Source organism: Myotis nattereri (assembly GCF_964212035.1).
Source record: "Myotis nattereri genome assembly, chromosome: X".
Lineage (NCBI taxonomy): Eukaryota > Metazoa > Chordata > Mammalia > Chiroptera > Vespertilionidae > Myotis > Myotis nattereri.
The window spans coordinates 17,221,821-17,242,034 of NC_138078.1; positions in this window are offsets into that span (position 1 = coordinate 17,221,821).

Below are 20,214 nucleotides of genomic sequence, written 5' to 3' on the forward strand. Positions count from 1 at the left end.
ACTCATTTCTGGATAATAAAGACCATTATAAACTTTTGAACAAAAATAGATACAGAGGCAGAGCTGCCTCGAACAGACTGTCAAACTACAGCAGGGAGGCCGGGGAGGGTGGGAGGGCAGGAGGGGAGGCAAGAGATCAACCAAAGGACTTGTATGCATGCATATAAGCATAACCAGTAGACATAAGACACTGGGGGGTAGGGGAGGCCAGGGGATTGTCTAGGGCGGGGGAAGAAAAAAGGAGACATGTAATACTCTTTGTAATACTTTAAGCAATAAAAAATAAATTTAAAAAAATGGATAAATATACTAACTCCTAGGAAAATATGGCAAGGTATGCATTTTCATTTCTGTTTTACTTTTCTGGATATATGCAGTGTAGTCTTTTTTTTTTTTTCTTCTCCCAACCACATCTGTCCTAACAGCATTACATTTTAAAGTATAATGTCCCCTTTCAATCACTGTGACTGCCAACTTTATCATCTGTGAAAGCTTCCCCAGAGGTTGGTCTCTTCAGAAGCAGAGATTTTCCTTAACTGATCTAACACGATTTTTTTTGATCAGAGGATTTGTCTAAAAACAGAAGTTATACTATTTTTTCTTACACACTTTCTAAACAATGTGAATTTCACCTCAACATAGTTCTCCCTTACCAGTGGGTGTTCTTAGAGGTCAGTCAGTGAAAAGTATGGAGGCCCCAGGAGGACTCCAGGGCTGCAGAGTCAGTGTAAACCACTTTTGCTATTTACATTATAAAGTGATATGATTAAAAGCCATTTCTAGAGAAAAATGCTTTCCTGATTGTGTTGCAGTTCTGCCATTACCTTGAGAAAAGGAGCACAGCTGGGGTGAGCTTTGGATGCCTTAAGACCTTGATTTTATGACAGATTAGAAGGAATCTGTATAGCAGGTTTTACTGATAAATTTACTTTTCTCCATGTATAAGTAGCACAGTTGACAGCTAGTTTTGTCAAGTACAGCATCACTAAAATAATGGCTCAATGGTCATTTTGTAGAGATTGGGGTAATCATAAGTCAAGGCCAAATATACTGATATTACTATGGTACCTCTTTGGGAACACTTAATGCCTGCAATGTTCAATGGTGGACAATAGATGAGTAAGATTTAATAGCTATTATTTCCATCCCTCTAGGCTTGGGAGCATTCTCCTCAGCTATAATAGAGCAATAAAATGAGATTTAAAAGTATCCCACATGCTTTATATATGTAATTTTGTATTTTAGCATGTAACCTTGAAGTTGGTTACTTCTTAGACCTACCTCATCCTCATTCTTCCCCAAGTTGTCATTCAGTTTCAGGATTCTCTTTATTTATTTATCTATTTTGCATTTTGGAGGATATTTATTAAAGCTGGGGCCAGTGAAACAAGAAAGGACCTAGGATAACAGGAGAAGGACTAGGTGAGGAAATGAGCCTCTCTGGGCTGCTTTGGCTCACTAAGAAGTCAGAGAAAAGCCCTAGCCGCTGTGGCTCAGTTGGTTAGACTGTCCTCTGGTGCATCAAAGGGTCACAGGTTAGTGCCCCTCACCATCCTACTTTTTTTCCTGATATTTTCTTTTTCTTTAAATATATTTTTATTGATTTCTGAGAGGAAGGGAGAGGAGGATAGAGATAGAAATATCAATGATCTGCTGCCTCCTGCATAACCCACATGGGGGACCAAGGCCACAGCCCGGCATGTGCCCTGACTGGGAATTGAACTATGACCTCCTGTTTCACAGGTAGATGCTCAACCTCTGAGCCATGCAGGCTGGGCTGATCTTTTCTTTTTCATTTAATGAGATTACCATTCACTTAGATTTTAACCTAGATATTTGGGAGTGATTTTTGTCTCTTCTCTTTCCCTCTGTTCTTATATCAAACTAGCCACCAAGTCCTGACATTATGTCTCCTAAAATGGTCTTTTAAGATACATATATATTTATTTATTTTTGGAGAGAGAGTAAGAGAGAGGGTAGAGATAGAAACATCCATTAGAGAGAAACTTAATTGACTGGCTGCCTCCTGCACACCCCCTACTGGGGATGGAGTCTGTAACTCGGGCATGTTAGACCAGGAATCTAACCTGTGACCTCTTGGTTCCTGGGTCAATACTCAACCATTGAGCCACACAGGCCTGACTCCTAAAATGTTCTTGATTCTATTTTCTCATCTGCAGTCTTTTAGAGACTACCAGGATTCCAAATCCTCATAGTTTCTCATGTGAACCCATTTCTTCTATATGAGCTTCCACATTCCACTCTCATCACCTTTATAATCCAATCCATCTTTACTCTGCCATCAGTGTCATTGTTCTCAAATGCAACTCAGTCTTATCCATCTCCTGTTTGAGAGTGTCTGTTTGCTTTCCATTCAGTGCCTTCAGTTAAAGTTGCTGCCCTGTGTGACAGATTAAAGATGGCCATATATTGTTTGAACTCTTCCCATTGAGAAATGGGGTCTATGTTACGTTCCATTGAAGATATATAGGTTCTATGACTGTTTTGACTTAAAAAATGACTCAAATAATGTTGTTGTAGTTTCTGGGCCAAGGAGTTAAAAGACTACCTGTGAGTATTTCCTGTGTCTTGCACTATTCACTCTTGGGACACAGCTGCCATCTCGTGGACAGTTCAAGCCATGTGGAGAGGCCAAGGGTAGTTGCTCCCATTGACATTTCCAGCTATGCTCTCAGCATCAATTTCCAGCCATGAGAGTGAGCCATTTGAACATCCAGCCCAAGTCATTGAGCTATCAGATGGACTGCAGCCCCAGCCAGCCAACATTTGACTATGAAAGCATGGATCTAAAGCAAAAGAACCAAAGAGTGTGCTTAGTCATCCTAGAGAAATAGGAGAGATACTAATGAACTATTGTTTTAAACCACTGGGGTTTGAAATGGTTTACTGTACAGCAGTAGGTAACTGGAAGAATTTGGCTTAAAATGTGCTTTGTGACCCTGTTTTGGCTTGTTCTCCTAGTTGATCTATACTAATAAAAGCATAATATGCTAATTAGATTGGACAGCCAAATGACCTTCTGGACATCCAGACGTCCTCTCAGAAAAAGCCATGGTGGCAGAGGCTGAGGCAGAGGTGGTTAGGGGTGATCAGGCAGGCAGACAGAGTGGTTAGGGGTGATCAGACAGGCAGGGAAGCAGTTAGGAGCATCAGGCAGGCAGGCAGAGTTGTTAGGGGTGATCAGGCAGGCAGGGGAGCAGTTAAGGGCAATCAGTCTAGCAGAGAAGCAGTTAGGGGTGATCAGGAAGGCAGGGGAGTAGTTAGGGACTATCAGGCCAGCAGGCAGAAGTGGTTAGGGGCAATCAGGCAGGCAGGGGAGCAGTTAGGGGTGATCAGGCAGGCAGGGGAGCAGTTACGGGGTGATCAGGCTTGCAGGCAGAGTGGTTAGGGGCAATCAGGCTGGCAGGGGAGCAGTTAGTGGCAATCAGGCTGGCAGGGGAGCAGTTAGGGGCAATCAGGCCAGCAGGGGAGCAGTTAGGGGCGATCAGGCTGGCAGGCTGAGGCAGTTAGGGGCGTTCAGGCCGGCAGAGGAGCAGTTATGGGTGATCAGGCCAGCAGGGGAACAGTTAGATGTGATCAGGCCAGCAGGGGAGCAGTTAGGGGTGATCAGGCTGGCAGGCAGAGTGGTTAGGGGCGATCAGGAAGGCAGGCAAGCAGTTAGGAGCCAGTGGTCCCAGATTGCAAGAGGGATGTCCGACTGCAGGGATCAGGCCTAAACTGGCAATCGGACATCCCTGAGGGGTCCACGATTAGAGAGGGTGTAGGTTGGGCTGAGGGATCCCCCCTCTAGTATTCTATAATTATCCTGAAAGCACACTCTATTTTCACCTGTCTCTAAATACTTGGTGAGTTCTTTAGGGACTCGATATGTTTGCATGTGCTCTGCCTTTGCCTGAAATACACTTCTACTTATAGTCCAACTAGAAAATTCTTATTTCCTTCATGATTTAGCTTGTGTCACCTCCTCTGTGAGGATATCTTCATCTTCCTCTGGGTAGAATTGGTTTCTCCTTCCTTGGAGCTCCCACTGTAGGTTGGAACATAGATCTCATTGAACTCTGTCATAATTGTTTGTGTGATTTATCCTCATTTCCTCATAAAGGATACCAGTAGTGATAATGCATTATTTAAATACTAGATGCCAGGTGTACAGATTCATGCACCAGTGGGGTCCCTCGGCCTGGCCTGCGGGATCGGGCCAAAACCCGGCTCTCTGACATCCCCTGAAGGGTCCCAGATTGTGAGAGGGCACAGGCCAGGCCAAGGGACCCCACTGGTGCACGATTGGGACTAGGGAGGGATGCAGGAGGTTGGCTAGCTGGGGAGGGATCACGGTAGGGCTCCAGGGCATATCTGGCCCATATCACTCAGTCCTGATCAGCCAGATCCCAGCAGCAAGCTAACGTACTGGTAGGAGCGTCTGCCCCCTGGTGGCCAGTGCACATCATAGCGAGTGGTCAACTGGCTGACTGTCTTCCCCCTGGTGGTCAGTGCACGTCATAGTGAGCGGTTGAGCGGCCTTAGCATATCATTAGCATATTACACTTTGATTGTTTGAAAGGCCAACCAGATGACTGGACACTTAGTATATTAGGCTTTTATTATATAGGATTCCTGGTGCTTAGCAGAGATGTGGCATAGAGTAGACTGTGCACCTGTTTCTGTGACTGTGTGCCTATGTGTGTATATGTGTGAAGGGGTAAGGTATATTTCTGGGCCTGGGGCAGGAAAAATATAAGTATACTATAATAGATTGTCTTAAGGTTTTCTTTTTTTTGGTAAAATATGATCCAATGATTTGATGTCGAATGCCAGAAATTCCTCACTTTGAGAATATACCTATCCTAGTATGATAAGCGTAGGTATGTTATAATAATGACAACCAAAAAAATTCCTCTACATTTCAGTAGCTTCTTTTTTTAACATATTTTTATTGATTTAAGAGAGGAAGGGAGAGGGATAGATAGAAACATCAATGATGAGAGAGAATCATTTATTGGCTGCCTCTTGCACGCTCCACACTGGGGATCCAGCCCACAACCTGAGCATGTGCCTTGATCGGGAATTGAGCCATGACCTCCTGGTTCATAGGTTTACGTTCAACCACTGAGCCACACTGGGCTCAGTGGCTTATTTCTGACTCATATAAAGTCTGCTGCAGTCCTAGAGATTCTCTAGGGAAGCTTCCTTCCAAGCAGTGGATGACAGAATCCCAGCCACTACTATCTTGATTCTACCTCCACAACAAATGGCTCCACATTTGCGAAGGACAGGCACAAGAGAGGAGGAATGATGTTAAGACTTTCTCACTGCCTCAGGTGAAAGTGAAATGTGTCTCTTCCACTCCCTTCCACTCACAGTCCATTTGCCAGAATTAATCACACAGTCCTGCCTAATTGTGAGAGGATTCACACAGGGAGAAGAAAGTAACCAGATTTATTGAGTACAAAGAATCTCTTTTATTCCTTATCCCTGTAGCTTATTGAGAGGTTTATATTGTAATTGGTTTTTGATCTGTTAGTTTTGTAAGAATTTTGATCAGATGCAATAAAATCTGGTTGCAATTCTAGATAGACTAGATTGCTTCTGAGATTCCCCAACCAACATTCTGTGGTAGTTAGGAAATTCATGAAGAGAAATGAAAGTGTTAGATGAAATTTCTGTCCTGTTAAAGAGATGACTGACCAGTAAGATTAGCCTAAAAATGGATGCTATATATTTGTAGTTTGTTCTTTGAGCTTCAGTATGGATTATTTTCTAAGATTGATTTTGTGCTACATGAACTTGATATATAGTAGAGTATGTTTTTTTTAAAATCAAGATTTGGCTTTGATATCAAATAATTACACATACTCAATGTGTCTTCAACTTTTCCTCTATTCCCACTTTCAAAAATGTCCCCCCCTTTTCTTATCTTTGATATAGTGTTATTTAACTTGTGAAATCTGAGTATAAGACAAAGTGTTATTCAAAGTTTAGATCCTGTCTCAGTAGTTTGGGCTTGTGTCAGGTTTCCCAAATGCCGTATTTGCATTTTCTATCTAATAATTGCAGGAAAGAGGGTCAAGGAGAGGAAGCAATAAGTATGGGAACATCTGGGTCCTATTGTGTAGCTACAATCAGTGCCATCATTAATCTTTGAGATCCTCACCCCCATTTACTAACAAACAGCGAGTTCATCCAGAGTAACACAGCAATCAAAGTTAAGTGGTGAAGTTAATTGGAACCCAGCAGCCTTCTTATCCCCAGTCTGCAGCCATTCCTCTGTGTTAAGCACAAATGTACTCAATGAGCCTGGCTGTCTTTTTGACTAAGGCAGTGGTTCTCAGCCTTGGCTGCACATTAGAATCACCTGGGAATCTTTTTAAAATCCTGATTTCTGGGCCTCATCCTCCGGAAATTCTGTTTCTTTGTGATGGGGTGAGGCCACAACATTAGTAACAAAGAAACAGAATTTCTGGAGGATGAGGCCCAGAAATCAGGATTTTAAAAAGATTCCCAGGTGATTCTAATGTACAGCCAAGGTTGAGAACCACTGGACTAAGGAGAGGGAAAGAAGTGGTTGAAAAGATGATGAATTTAGCTTTTGGAGCTCCTTGTGTTTTCCTTTCAGGTTGGAGACTTAAGCCACTGTGCCTTGAAGGGAAGAAGGATCAGGGATCCCTGATGCTGTTCTTAACTCTTTTTGGTCTTATGAAGTTGGAGGCACAAGATTTAGCAGCTTTCTACCAGGGGAGGAAAGGAGGGAAGAGAGAGGAGGGGTGAAGCCTAATGGTCTCCACAAATTTCCCTTGATCCTATATACACGTGTTTTAACTTTTGGTTTTGTTAATGTGAAAACATTTAAACCTGTAAAGAATTTTTGTGAGTTTATTTGAGCCAAACTGTCGACAATTGCCAGGAAGCAGATTCTCAACGGATTGGGATAACGCTCCAGAGAATGGTGGTTTTTCATCTAATTTTATACATTGCAACCAAAGGAGGAGACAGGTTGGTAACATGAAATGCATTGGTAGTAGATTAGGGAGGTGAGGGGGGGAGCAAGGCGGGGTGGGGGTGGATGTGGGGGAAGAAACCTCTGGGATTGGATAAAAAGTAAAATGATAGACACTTCTTTTACTTAGGTAGGTGCAGGATAGTTAACAGTCAACAATTAACATAATAATAATGAAGGAATTTATGGTCTCTGTCCTGGTGCCTAGGGCATTTGGTTGTGCCCTGAGGGGTCTGGAAAAAAGGGAAGTTACAAGTTACCCTAACATTTCAATGATATGTTATCTTAGATGCAAAAAGACAATAAGCTCTGTTAAGGTAAAGGTTCACCTTATCAGGGAAGATACAGGCCTAGGAGGTGACTACCCACTCTAACTCCTGTGAAAGGGTCCTTTGACCCCCAAAGGGGTCGCGACCCACAGGTTGAGAACCGCTGGTCTAAAGTGAGAACCCAGGACAGGGGTTTTGGTTACTTGGTCTAAGGACAGTAGTGATGACCATGTTATGCTTTGAAACACGTCAGCTGGAAGCAACAGGTATTAATTAAACCAGACAAAAACACAGGTGGTAGGGCGAGATAGTTGAACTTGTTTCTCTTGCTTGTATATAAGCAGCATTCCAGATAACATGGAAATTATCTACCTACTGGGCCACTCCATTACCTCAAGTAATGAAATTTGTTGATATTCTGAAACTTCAAGGATTGGCCTATGTTTTCTCACAATTTGGAGAAACTTCAGAATAATAGCTTTTATCCTATTTTACACATGGGGATTACAAATCCGTCACCTAGAAGAAATGTAGGCTTAGGTAGGTGGGAATAAGTATTAATACTGTCCTCTAAGTCTAAGTAACTCTTTAAAAGGGTGGCAGATGGCATCCCTGTAGTTTTCTTCCTCTTATTAAGAAAAAAGCTAAATCAAGAGCAGAGGAATGTAAATCTCTGTCAGAAGATCTTTTTCTTTAGCTTTCACTGGAAGAGACAGACCCCAAGTTGAAGGCATTTTTGAGCCTTCTCGCTTAATACTATAATTAAAGTTGCATGTACTGTGGCTCATTAGGGATACAGAGAGTGACCCTGAGATGAGGTTGCTGGCTTTTCTGAGAAGCTCCTTAAATGTGAAAACATTACAGTACATCAGTGATACAAGGCCTTCTACTCCCCATACACAGGTAATGAAATAAGCATTATCCTCCTTCACTCATTTCTGTCATTTAGACACTCATTTTAATATGATGAAATAACATTTTCTTTTGGCTATTGCACAAACTTTTTTCTCTTACTGTATTTCAAAATGACTACTTTAGCATTGTGCATAAAATCATAGACTAGAGTTGAAACTTTGAATCTTATCTCAATAAACTCCATAACTAATGCATGCTTCATCAGTAGTAGTGCTAAGAGATGGGTACTTGTCCGGCTGGTGTGGCTCAGCGTTGAGCGTCGACCTATAAACCAGGAGGTCATGGTTCGATTCCAGTCAAGGCACATGCCCAGGTTGCTGGCTCAGTACCCAGTGTGGGGTGTGCAGAAGGCAGCCGATCAATGATTCTCTCTCATCATTGTTGTTTCTATCTCTCTATCCCTCTCCCTTCCTCTCTAAAATAAATAAAAATATATTTAAAAAAAGAGATGGGTACTTATCTTCCCTCCTTGCTCTGAATTCTCAAACAAAATCCAGAAAGAAAGAAAAATTCCCATTTTCTTTCTGAGTCAACTGCCTTTTGGGGCCAGCCATTTCCATCATTGGCAGTATAAATTTTTGTCTGTGACTTCAGAGCAATAAGGGTGATGCATACATAACCCACACATTCTAAACAGAGAGGCACATCTATGCAGGACTTGTTAAGAGATGTTCAATCCAACCTTTCAACTATCTATTCCCATTACCTACCTCTAGGAGGCCAGAGAATGCAGAATAGAATAAGGAGGAGGAGAGAAGGAGAAAAAGAACAAAAATGAAACAGAAATCCAATTGAAAAAGAAAAGTAAATGAAACAAAAAATAAGTAGAAGAAACAAAGATCAGAGTGGAAATCAATAACAGAAAGCAAAAGTAGATAAAATCAAGCTGAAAGAGGTAACTTTTAGAGATCTATAAAATAGATAAACCTCTTTCTATACTCATTAGAAAAAAACGGAGGAAAAAACACGAGTCCCCAGTATCAGGAATGAGAGGTGACACCACTACAGATGCTATAGATATCAAAAGGATAAGGAAATTTTGTGAAAAGCTTTATGATGACTTAGATTCTACACATATTCAAAGGCTCTACTCTCCCCACATCCAATCACTAAGTCTTAAATATTCTGACCCCTAAATATTTCTAAAACTTGATGTCTCTCTATCCTTTAGCATTATCTACTGGCTTAGGCTGCCGGGGTCCAACCCCAGCGGGTCCAGGGGTCCCCAAAGGTGTAGACGGAGTCGGCGAAGAAGGAATGACACGGAGACAGCGTTCAGTTGATCAGCAGCCTAGCCAGGATCTCCAGCCAAGTTCTGGTCTCGATCTCCAGAGAGGTTCTGCTGTTTATTGTTTTGTTACATCCATATTTATACCAGTTGATTTTAATCCTGTCAATTTCTATTACAAAGGTTAGGGCATTTCTTATCTCCATTCCAGGGAGTAAAGATTATGTAGCTTAAGCATGATTGTTTGTAGTTAAAGTGATTAACTACCCGCCTAGCACTTAGTTAAGGAGTTTCATCCCCTCCCTGACTTCAGGGAAAAATTCCTACCTGGGGAAACAACCTTTCTAGGAGAGGCATCCCCTCCCTGACTTCAGGGAAAAATTCCTACCTGGGGAAACAACCTTTCTCGGAGAGGTGACCTTGGTTAAAGCACACAGCGCTAAGGGGAGCAAACATATTAAGAACAGTATGCTATATACGCCAGGTCCCTTGAAACATATGCTGTGCAGATGTTTCTTTCCTGCAGCGACTGTGTCAAGCAGCAAGGATGGACCGGCTTCCGGCAAATTCCCCCTTTTTTATTTTTTAAATGATCACGCATGCAAATCAGTGGCCACCTCTCAGATTGGGCCATTTAAGTCTCGAAAGAAGATTGGCAAGCAATGATAGTGAGCATAGCTATAAACATAGTGGATGGAGCGCAGAAGGAGCCCCATTCCTGTAGAAGGTTGCCAGCCTCTTCAGTCAAGGGATTTCAGCTGTCCTCAAGTTGTTGGTTTGATTGTCTTTGTTGGTCTGGCTAGTGGGCGGCGTCACTGGCGACAGGCTTCCCGAAGCGTCAGCAAGTTGAAGGGCTGCATCAAAGGGTCCATCAGGGCCGTGGTTGATGGTGGTGTCGATGTCCGAGGAGGAGTAAGCTGTGCCCTCTGTATCCAGCTGATATGGAAAATGGAGGGTAGTAGAAAAAGAAGAGAAAGCAAAAGAACTACAAGGCATGGAAGTGTTTAGAAAAAAGAGGGAGAAGAAAGGGAAGAAGGCAGCATCCTGACACAGCCCTTTCCTTCAGCTTCCCCTTTCCCTGTGGTCCCAGGTAGAAATGGGAAACAAGTCCTGTTGCAGTGAGAGGGCAGCTGCTGTCAGCCAGTCTCTGTCTTTACCTGGGTCCCGATCTGAGCTGGGCATGGGAAGCAGGAAGCAGCCATGGGGACAGGAGACTTTCCTCAGAAGGGGCGAGGGTTCAAGCCCCTGCACCATTGGGGAGGGGGGTCTGTGCCCCACCTTTGTTGCACCCCAAGTTTTCTCCTACTGGCCCCCGACTGTGCCTGTCTTAGGTTGCCCCACCTTGTGGAGTCTTACCCGTCGTTGACTACCAGCCATCTCTGGGCCAAGTAGGGTGATGTGAGGTTCAGTTTTGTCTCCTTGATAGCCTATGTCCCTCTGGCCTCCATGCCCAGCAACTGCCTTTGGAATCCCTCGCCTGCTGGCGGGGCTCTGGCATTGATCATAGGGAACTCAGGTTTCTTCTCTAGAGAGGGCCCAGCTTACGCCATTGGGCCAGAGACAGATCCATGGTACCAGCCACCATGAGGCTTCAGCCTCAGCATGAACAGAGAGCTCAGGCAACAGCTATGGGCAATTGGATTGTAAGAAGAGGGTCCCTCTTGGCACAAGGGTAAGAGGGGCCAATACAGGACAAAGGAGAGTCCTGGAACAGGGCTTTCTCAGCCCAGGATGTCAGGCTCTTGGCACAAGACAACTCCATGTATGGGGCATATACCAAACACCCCTAGTCACGGCATAAAAGGGAGATGCCCTTCTTGGAACAGTAGGGTAGGGAGATTCTAGAAAAGGCTGTGTTCAGGAAAGAAGGAGAAAGGCCAAAGAACCAGCAAACAAGTAGTTAGATTTTTAAAAAAGGAAAAAGAAAAGGAGATGTGGGGCAAAGCTGGGACATGTGGAAAGACAAAACGGAGGCACATGTGATCCTCCCAATGGACAGATTGTTCCAGCTCAGGGCTGCACATCTGCTGCAGACGGGCACTGGTCAGGTGTGCTATGGTGAGGCAGAGATGGCGGGTGGTGAGACATAAGGTCGGACTAGACGGTCTGGAATCCACACAGGTGAGTCTGCGTCCTGTGGAAATATACAAGCATATCCTCTCCCTTGGGTTAAAAGTACATCAGGTCCCTTCCAGGCTCCTGTAAGCAAGTCTCTCCATTTGACGAGGGCTTTAGGTTTAGTTAGATCAGGGTTCCAATGCCTGTACATTGGGGAATTTCCCTCAGAATCTACATTTAGTATATCAATTACAAATAGAGTATGTTGTAGAACATGATGAGGAGAGGAGTATTTAAACTCATTTTCTTGTAATATTTTGTAACAGGAGTAAATCAAACACCACTGGGGCTATATAATAGAACTCCCATTTGAGATAAGATATCTCTTCCCCATAATGTAAAGGGGATAGTCGTAATTACATAGGGACAGAATGTTCCTGAATGTTGATCTTCATCAGTCCAAGTTAGAATCTGAGAACTCTTTTTTACATTAGATGCCTTGCCTAGTCCTACTAGGGAAGTGGAGGTGGTGTGCGTGGGCCACGAAGAGGGCCAATCCTTCTCTGCTATGCAGGAAACATCTGCTCCTGTATCCAATAGACCTTCAATTGGTTTTCCCTGAATTTGTAAAATTTTTGTAGGTCTAGTAGCATGGATTTCTTGTATCCAAAATGCTGCATTACTAGATCCAAAGCCTCCGGCCCCTCTAGCTTCCTGGGTAACAGCTGTCCCTATTTTATGTATTGGTAACAGGATTAATTGGGCAATTCTCTGGTTGGGCTGAATCTGTATAGTTGTGGTGGGTGGGGAAAGTAAAATCTGTATTTCTCCTGTGTAGTCTGCATCAACAACTCCTGGGATGACTAAGATCCCCTGTAACGAGGTGGAGCTCCGTCCTAATATTAAACCTACAGTTCCCTCAGGCAGTGGCCCAGACACTCCTGTAGGAATGGCTGCTACTGGCGAGTCTGGGGTTAGTACTGCATGGGTGGTTGAGTGGAGGTCCAATCCTGCACTGCCTGGGGTTGCCCTGAAGAGGTCACTGACTGATCGAAATTTGCAAAGGGGTTGAAGGTTGATGCCCCTATTATTGCAGGGGCCTGGGGCTGGCCCCTTCTCAGGTTTCCCGATTGAGGTGATGGGATGTAACCTCCTTGGGAGCTATTTGTAGAGTTTAAAGGCCGACCATTTTTATGGTATTTTGATCTACATTCCTTTGCCCAATGGAATCCTTTCTGACATCGGGGACAAACGGTTTTTGGAGGATTAATATTATTCCCTAATGTATTTCCAGGCTGTCGAGGAGCTTGCCATCTGGCCTGAGTATTATTATTTTTATTTGGGCATTCTCTGCTAAAGTGCCCAGATAAGCCACAAGAGTAGCAGTTCATATTTCTTTTATTACCTGTAGTATTGCTGGCTTGTCCTATAGCCTGTACATATTGAGGGTATGTCTCCCCTTTGAGAGCTGCAGCTATAGCTACACCCTGTATAAATGCTGGACTTACATCAGCACACTGTTTTATAAAATCATTTATAGTTCCTGTTCTGCGAATCGGCCTTAATAAAGCCTGACAGGTATTATTAGCATTTTCAAAAGCCAGTTGTTTGATTAGGATATCGGCTGCCTCTTTGTTATTGATTACTCTCTTGACTGCCTGCATGAGGCGAGAAAGGAAATCCTGATATGGTTCCTCGACCTTCTGTTTAACCTCTGTAAGGGTGGTTGTTTTTCCTGCCGTATAAGGTAGGGATTTCCAGGCACTTACTGCACAACTGGTTACTTTGGTAAGTGCCTCTGTGGGCATATGCATTTGCTCCTCAGCCGTGTTAAAATCACCTTCTCCTAATATCATGTCTAGGGTTATTCTTTTTCTGGTTTTTTCGCTAGTGGCTACAGCTTTCTTAGCAAGATCTTCATATTCAGTTTTCCATAATAAGTAATCGCCTCCTGAGAGACAGGATTTACAAACCTGTGACCAATCATAAGGAGTCATCCATTTACTGGCTAGGGTTTCTACCAAGGTTTGTGTGTAAGGAGCTAGAGGTCCATATTCAGAGCAGGCCAATTTTAATTCTTTAAGTACTTTGTAAGGTATAGGCTCCAAGGTGGGGTTTCTATTCCCACCAGACTCATTCTCATATGTAACTGGGAAGCAGAGTGAGAATTCAAGATCTCCATTAGCTTCAGCTTCTCTTATCGCCCTTTGAAATTTAGACATGGAGCTCATAGGAGCCACAGGACCTGGTTTAGGCTTCCTTTCTAATTTGGGGAGCCTGTTTTGAATGGGAGGGCCACTCTCCTCTCTACTGACTGGAAAGGACCAATGGTCATGTTTATGATATTTATTCTCCTCCCGATCAGTAGGCATAGCTAAATTGCTTTTAGATTGAGCTGAAGACAATGATGATGTATTCTCTCTGGGTGGAGCCGAGGGACTATTTAAATTTTGAGAAAGTTCAACCGTTTTTGCCTCTGGTGCCAAGGTGTCACAGATTGAATCCCAGAGGGAAAAGAAACATGGCAGGACCTTCTCAGATTCATGGTGTTTCTTTAATTGCTTTCCTACTTCAACCCAAGTTTTTAAATTAACAGTTCCATCCTCTGGAAGCCATTGACATACTTCTTCTATAAAACTTTCTGTCTCACTGGGAAAAACCTCAACTCCAATTCTGCTAGTAAGCATATGCGTTAAAAGATTAATACAGAGTCTTTTTTCTTTAGACTCAGTATGACCCATCTTGTCAATCTAAGTTCTGTACTAACTACCCGCTTACCCTACTTATCCTCTATGGGGGGGGGGGGTCTGAAGCACCCTATGGTACAGTCCTATCCGTCCCAAGTACGGGGGGGGGGGGGACTTACCTAAGGGAATCCTGTTCGGGCGCCAGATGCCGGGGTCCAACCCCAGCGGGTCCAGGGGTCCCCAAAGGTGTAGACGGAGTCGGCGAAGAAGGAATGACACGGAGACAGCGTTCAGTTGATCAGCAGCCTAGCCAGGATCTCCAGCCAAGTTCTGGTCTCGATCTCCAGAGAGGTTCTGCTGTTTATTGTTTTGTTACATCCATATTTATACCAGTTGATTTTAATCCTGTCAATTTCTATTACAAAGGTTAGGGCATTTCTTATCTCCATTCCAGGGAGTAAAGATTATGTAGCTTAAGCATGATTGTTTGTAGTTAAAGTGATTAACTACCCGCCTAGCACTTAGTTAAGGAGTTTCATCCCCTCCCTGACTTCAGGGAAAAATTCCTACCTGGGGAAACAACCTTTCTAGGAGAGGCATCCCCTCCCTGACTTCAGGGAAAAATTCCTACCTGGGGAAACAACCTTTCTCGGAGAGGTGACCTTGGTTAAAGCACACAGCGCTAAGGGGAGCAAACATATTAAGAACAGTATGCTATATACGCCAGGTCCCTTGAAACATATGCTGTGCAGATGTTTCTTTCCTGCAGCGACTGTGTCAAGCAGCAAGGATGGACCGGCTTCCGGCATTAGGCCACCATCTTATCTCTTGTATGAAACTCTTAGCTAAACCCACTGATTCATCCTGCCCCTCTCTATTTTTTTCTATATATAACAGCCAGGATGATTTTTAAAATATAAAAACTAGATTCTTCCAGCTGTTTTCTCATTGCTAGCCCTTCACATTCTATGCTCTACAACAAGATATGCTTTCTGTTGCCTCTGAGCTCATGAATTTCCCCTCTGCCTTTTACTCTTTTCTTCTCCATATTAATTTGGCTTTTACACTCTTTCAGGTCTCAGTTTAAAAGTATATTCTTCCAGAAAGTTTTTTCTGATCTCTCAAAATGGAGCTGAATGCTCCTTATATACTGTCAAAGTTCTCTACACGTCTCATCCAACACTTATCTCACTATGTCATTATTGCCGCTTTGCTTCTCTGTAACCATCAATGGGCTGAAAGCTCTTCAAGATGCAGAAATACTTACTTTGTCCCTTGTATTGACTCTTTCTCATGAGAGAGGCACATGGTAGTCTATCTATATATATAAAAGCCTACGAGACCGAACAACTGGTTGACCGGTCGCTATGATGCACACTGACCACCAGGGAGCAGACACTCAATGCAGGAGCTGCCCCCTGGTCATCAGTGTGCTCCCACAGCCAACCTTCCACAGTGGCCAACCTCCCACGGTCCCTCCCCCCGGACTGGGCGAGACAGCCTGATCAGCCCCAATTGCTGGGCAGGCCCAGGGACCCTGCCTGTGCATGAATTCGTGCACTAGGCCTCTAGTTTATAAATAATTATTAGAGTGATTAATTAAATGTTACTCTCTATTCAAACCTCAAATCCAATGGCACTCTAATTTTGGACACAATTTATTTTAAATGGGATACGAACAATAAGTTCCTTTTTTTGAGAATAGAAGGGAAGGGAAGAGACAGAGAGAGAGAAAATTGATGTGAGAGAGACATATCGGTTGGCTGCCTCCTACACGTGGCCCTGGTTGGGGCCGGAGATCAAGCCTGCAACTGAGGTATGTGCTTTTGACCAGAATCAAACCCGTGACCCTTCAGACAGAGGGCCAACACTCCAACCACTGAACAAAACCGGCTAAGGCCAAACAATAAGTTCTTGATTTCAATTTCTGATTGTCTGCTGATACATGCTGCATATTGAAAACATGATTTTCTCCCTCTTAAACTTCCCTGGTTTTATATGTATTAACATTTTAAATCTATCATCTAAAAGTGAATACTGATGCAGTAATTCAATTGTAGACTTTTGTGACAACTCATAAATCATGGGATGGAAGTGAGAGCTTTCAATTGGATTATAGCATTTTATTCTAAGAGTGTATAATTGATTGAGCAGTATATTATATTTTATAAAATTGCTTTTGCTTTTAGTATATTCAAAAGTTCTTTGCCTTTGGCTTTGTCCTTTTGACCAAAGACCCTTCCAGAATCAGACACTAAGTAACCTCCATTCCAGGAGAGAGCCCTTTGTCATAATTTATACACTAATGCTTATATCAGTAGTCTTCAATTTTTAAAATCTGTAGTGAACTTTTAACCAAAAGCAACCTTTCTCTGCCAACCAGAGCCTTCTTGGCAATTTCTTCATCTCATTTATATTTTCCTTCTACTTTCTCCTGATAACATTTTTTTCTAATTATATATGTAGTTTTGTTTACTGCCGAAAATTTTAAATATACATAAATTTAGAGGAGGGAAAGAAAATCATCCAGAAATGAAGTCCTGTCAACATTTGGGTAATTTTTCACATCACCATACTGCTTATTGTTTGAGTCACTCATAGAGCAAGACTAGTAATCCTTTGGCATGGTTGCCTCAAATATTTTCCCCTGATTCACTTTTAATTTTTGACTTTAAATTTTAGTGCTAATATTTTAAACATAGAAACTTTTCTTTTTGTTGTGACATGAAATCTATTGTTCTATTTATTTTACTGCTTTTAGGCTTAGAAATGATATTTTCACACAGAGTGCATATATTTATCCATTTTCATCTATTTTTAAGGTTTCAGTTTTTGTAGTTCACTGTATAATCCATATGTAATTTAATATTATGACTATATTGATTATTTCCCAGTAGTCAATATTCTTTGAATTATATTCAATTTTGCCCATCTTTTCTATTGATTTACAGTCTTTCTCTAAACAAATATTAGTCTTTTATACACTAGTATCTGTTTATAAGCTACTCTAGTTTTATATGATTGTCTATTATTCTTGTGCTAATACAGTACTGTATTATTATAGTTTGTATGACTAATGTTTAATATAGGTATTTCCCCTATAACTTTTTTAAATAAATTTTTCTTTCCCCCAAATTTTATTAGCTATTTTAACTTCTTCTTTTTTGCTAAATGTTGGACTAATTTTTGTAAAGATTCCAATAACCATATTGGGATTCTGATATTGTTCTATTACTATAAGTTAACTTGGAAATAGTTGGCACATAGATGAAATATGCATTCATTATGCAGTAGTGCCCCCTTATCCTTGGTTTCATTTCCACAGTTTCAGTTACTCTCGGCCAACCATGGTCTGAAAATATTAAGTGGAAAATTTCAGAAATAAACAACTCATATGTTTTAAATCAGTGCCATTTTTGAGTAGTGTGATGAAATATTCTGAGTCCTACTTCATACAGCATGGGATGTGAATCATCCATTTGTACCACATCTCAGTGCTGTAGAGGCTTCCAGCCCACTGGCCATTTAGTAACCATCTCAGTGATCAGATCCACTGTCATGGTACCACAGTGCTTCTGTTCAAGCCACCCTTATTTTACTTACTCACGGCCCCAAAGTGCAAGAGTAGTGATGCTGGCACTTTGGATAGGCCAAAGAGAGGCCAAAATGTGTCTCCTTTAAGTGAAAAGGTGAAAGGTCTTGACATAAGAAAAGGAAAAGAAGTCAAGAATTTAAGAAAATATGTTTCTTTCCTTTTCATAAGGAAAGAAAGAAAATCATTTGAGCTTGCTAAGATGTACAGTAAGAATGTATCTTCTATCCATGAAATTGTGAAGAAAGAAAAGGAAATGCATGCCAGTTTTGCACATCAAGGTATAAAAGTTACAGCCACAGTGCAGGTTAAGTGCTTAGTGAAGATGGATAAGGCATTACATTTGTGGGTGGAATACTTGAACAGAAAATATGTTTCTATTGACAGAAGTATTGCTCCAGAAAACATTGAGCCTTACGAAGACTTCGCAAGGGATCTCCTGAAATGAGTGACACCAAGCCATTCACTGCAAGTACGGGATGGGTACACAGATTCAAGAGTAGCTCTGCCATTGTATCATCTCGTATCATGACAAGAGGGTGAGTATAGTACAATAAGATATTTTGAGAGGAGGGGGAAGATCACGTTCATATAATTTTTATTATAGGACTAGAAGCCTGTTGCACAAAGATTCACACAATAGGCCTTCCTTCCCCTGGTTGCTGGCACCGGTTTTCCTCCAGCACCTGGGACCCAGGCCTTTGGTCTAGCCACAGCAGAGAAGCCAAGCCTCAAGGCTAGGCTTCTCCCCTCCGGCTGCAGCGAGGCTTGGCTTCTCCTCTTCAGCTGCTGTGGAGAAGCCAAGCCTCTTCAGTCTTCAGTCTTCAGTCTTCAGTCTTCACTCCAGCCACTCTGTGCCTGTGTATGCAAATTAACCGCCATCTTTGTTGAGTTAATTTGCATAGTCGCTCTGATTGGCTGGTGGGTGTAGCGGAGTGACACCAATTTGCATGTTTCTCTTTTATTAGTGTAGATATGGATATCATTGTTCTATTTTATTATTAGTTGTTGTTAATCTCTACTGTGCTTAATTTATGAAATAAACTTTATTCTAAGTATGTATGTATAGGAAAAACAGTGTATATAGGGCTTGGGTCTTGCAATGTATCTCCCATTGATAAGGGGGGATTATTATATTATAATATTTATATATAGAATATTTTTTCAGTTTTCCTATAAAATAGGCTGTCTCTCACAGAGTTTTCCTGTTACTAATTTATTCTATAGAGCCTATATATTTTGGATGAAGGTATTTCTAAGTAAATTAGATATATTTTTGTTGTTGTTTTTATAGCAAAAACAAACTTTATTTTTCTATTTTGTATTTTAATTAACTAATGCTGGTAGGTTGAAAAATATTTGAAGACATACTTGGTTTATTTCAGTGTGTATATATAGGGTGTCCCCCAAAATGTATGCACAATTTAATAGCTGATAACTCACTTAATTTTCACTCCTTTTCAGATTTAACTGGTTTGGCATAATGGGTGAAGACAGACTAAGCTTTTAACAAAGAAAATTTATTCCCTATACTTTTTTATGGGGACACAGAAAAGATAAAGTTTATGGCACAAAAGCAGCAACAGTTGATGAACAGAGAACACACAAATACTGAAAGAAATGATTCTTGATGTTTGTGATTCCATTGCTTTGTGTTATTAGCAGTGCCTGGACCAGAACGGTCATCAGTTTGAAAATAGGCACTGACAAAAAGACTATTCATTTCCGTAGATTCTTTTAAATTTTGAAAAGGAACTGTATAACAAACACTGACTTTATAAATTCAAAGTGTGTATACATTTTTGGGGGACACCCTATATTTAGTATAAAATGAGTGATATAAGCAGTAGGTTTGATTCAGAGGAAGAAGTCAGTGTAAGCTGCCATTGTTGGCTAAATTTATAAGGAAGGAAAAATGATTTTTTAAAATATATTTTTATTAACTTCAGAGAGGAAGGGAGAGGGAGAGAGAAATAGAAACATCAATGATGAGAGAGAATGATTGATTGGCTGCCTCCTGCATGCCCCACACTGGGGATTGAACTCCTAGCCGGGGCATATGTCCTGACTGGGAATCAAACCATGACCTCTGGTTTCATAAATCGACACTCAACCGCAGGCTGGGCGGGAGAAGTATTTTTTAAATGGATGAAAAAGATGAGGCCATTCCGGACAATTCAGGGCAAACAGAGTTGTGGATATGAGCAAGGTATATTCAGGCATAGTGACCAAAGTGCCTAACTTTTGTTAGTGGCTTGGAAAGAGTTAGAGAAGTACTGAGCATGTGGAAAAATTGGGATGCTAGCTAAGGACTATAATTCCAATGGCATTGTATTCACACAAGAGAGTAGATAATCATCAGCAAAGTGTCTGTTCTTAAAATGGCATGCCTAAAGTGCTATTTTTGAAAGGTAATCTCTAGGTGATGCTTAGGTTTTGTTTATTAGTCT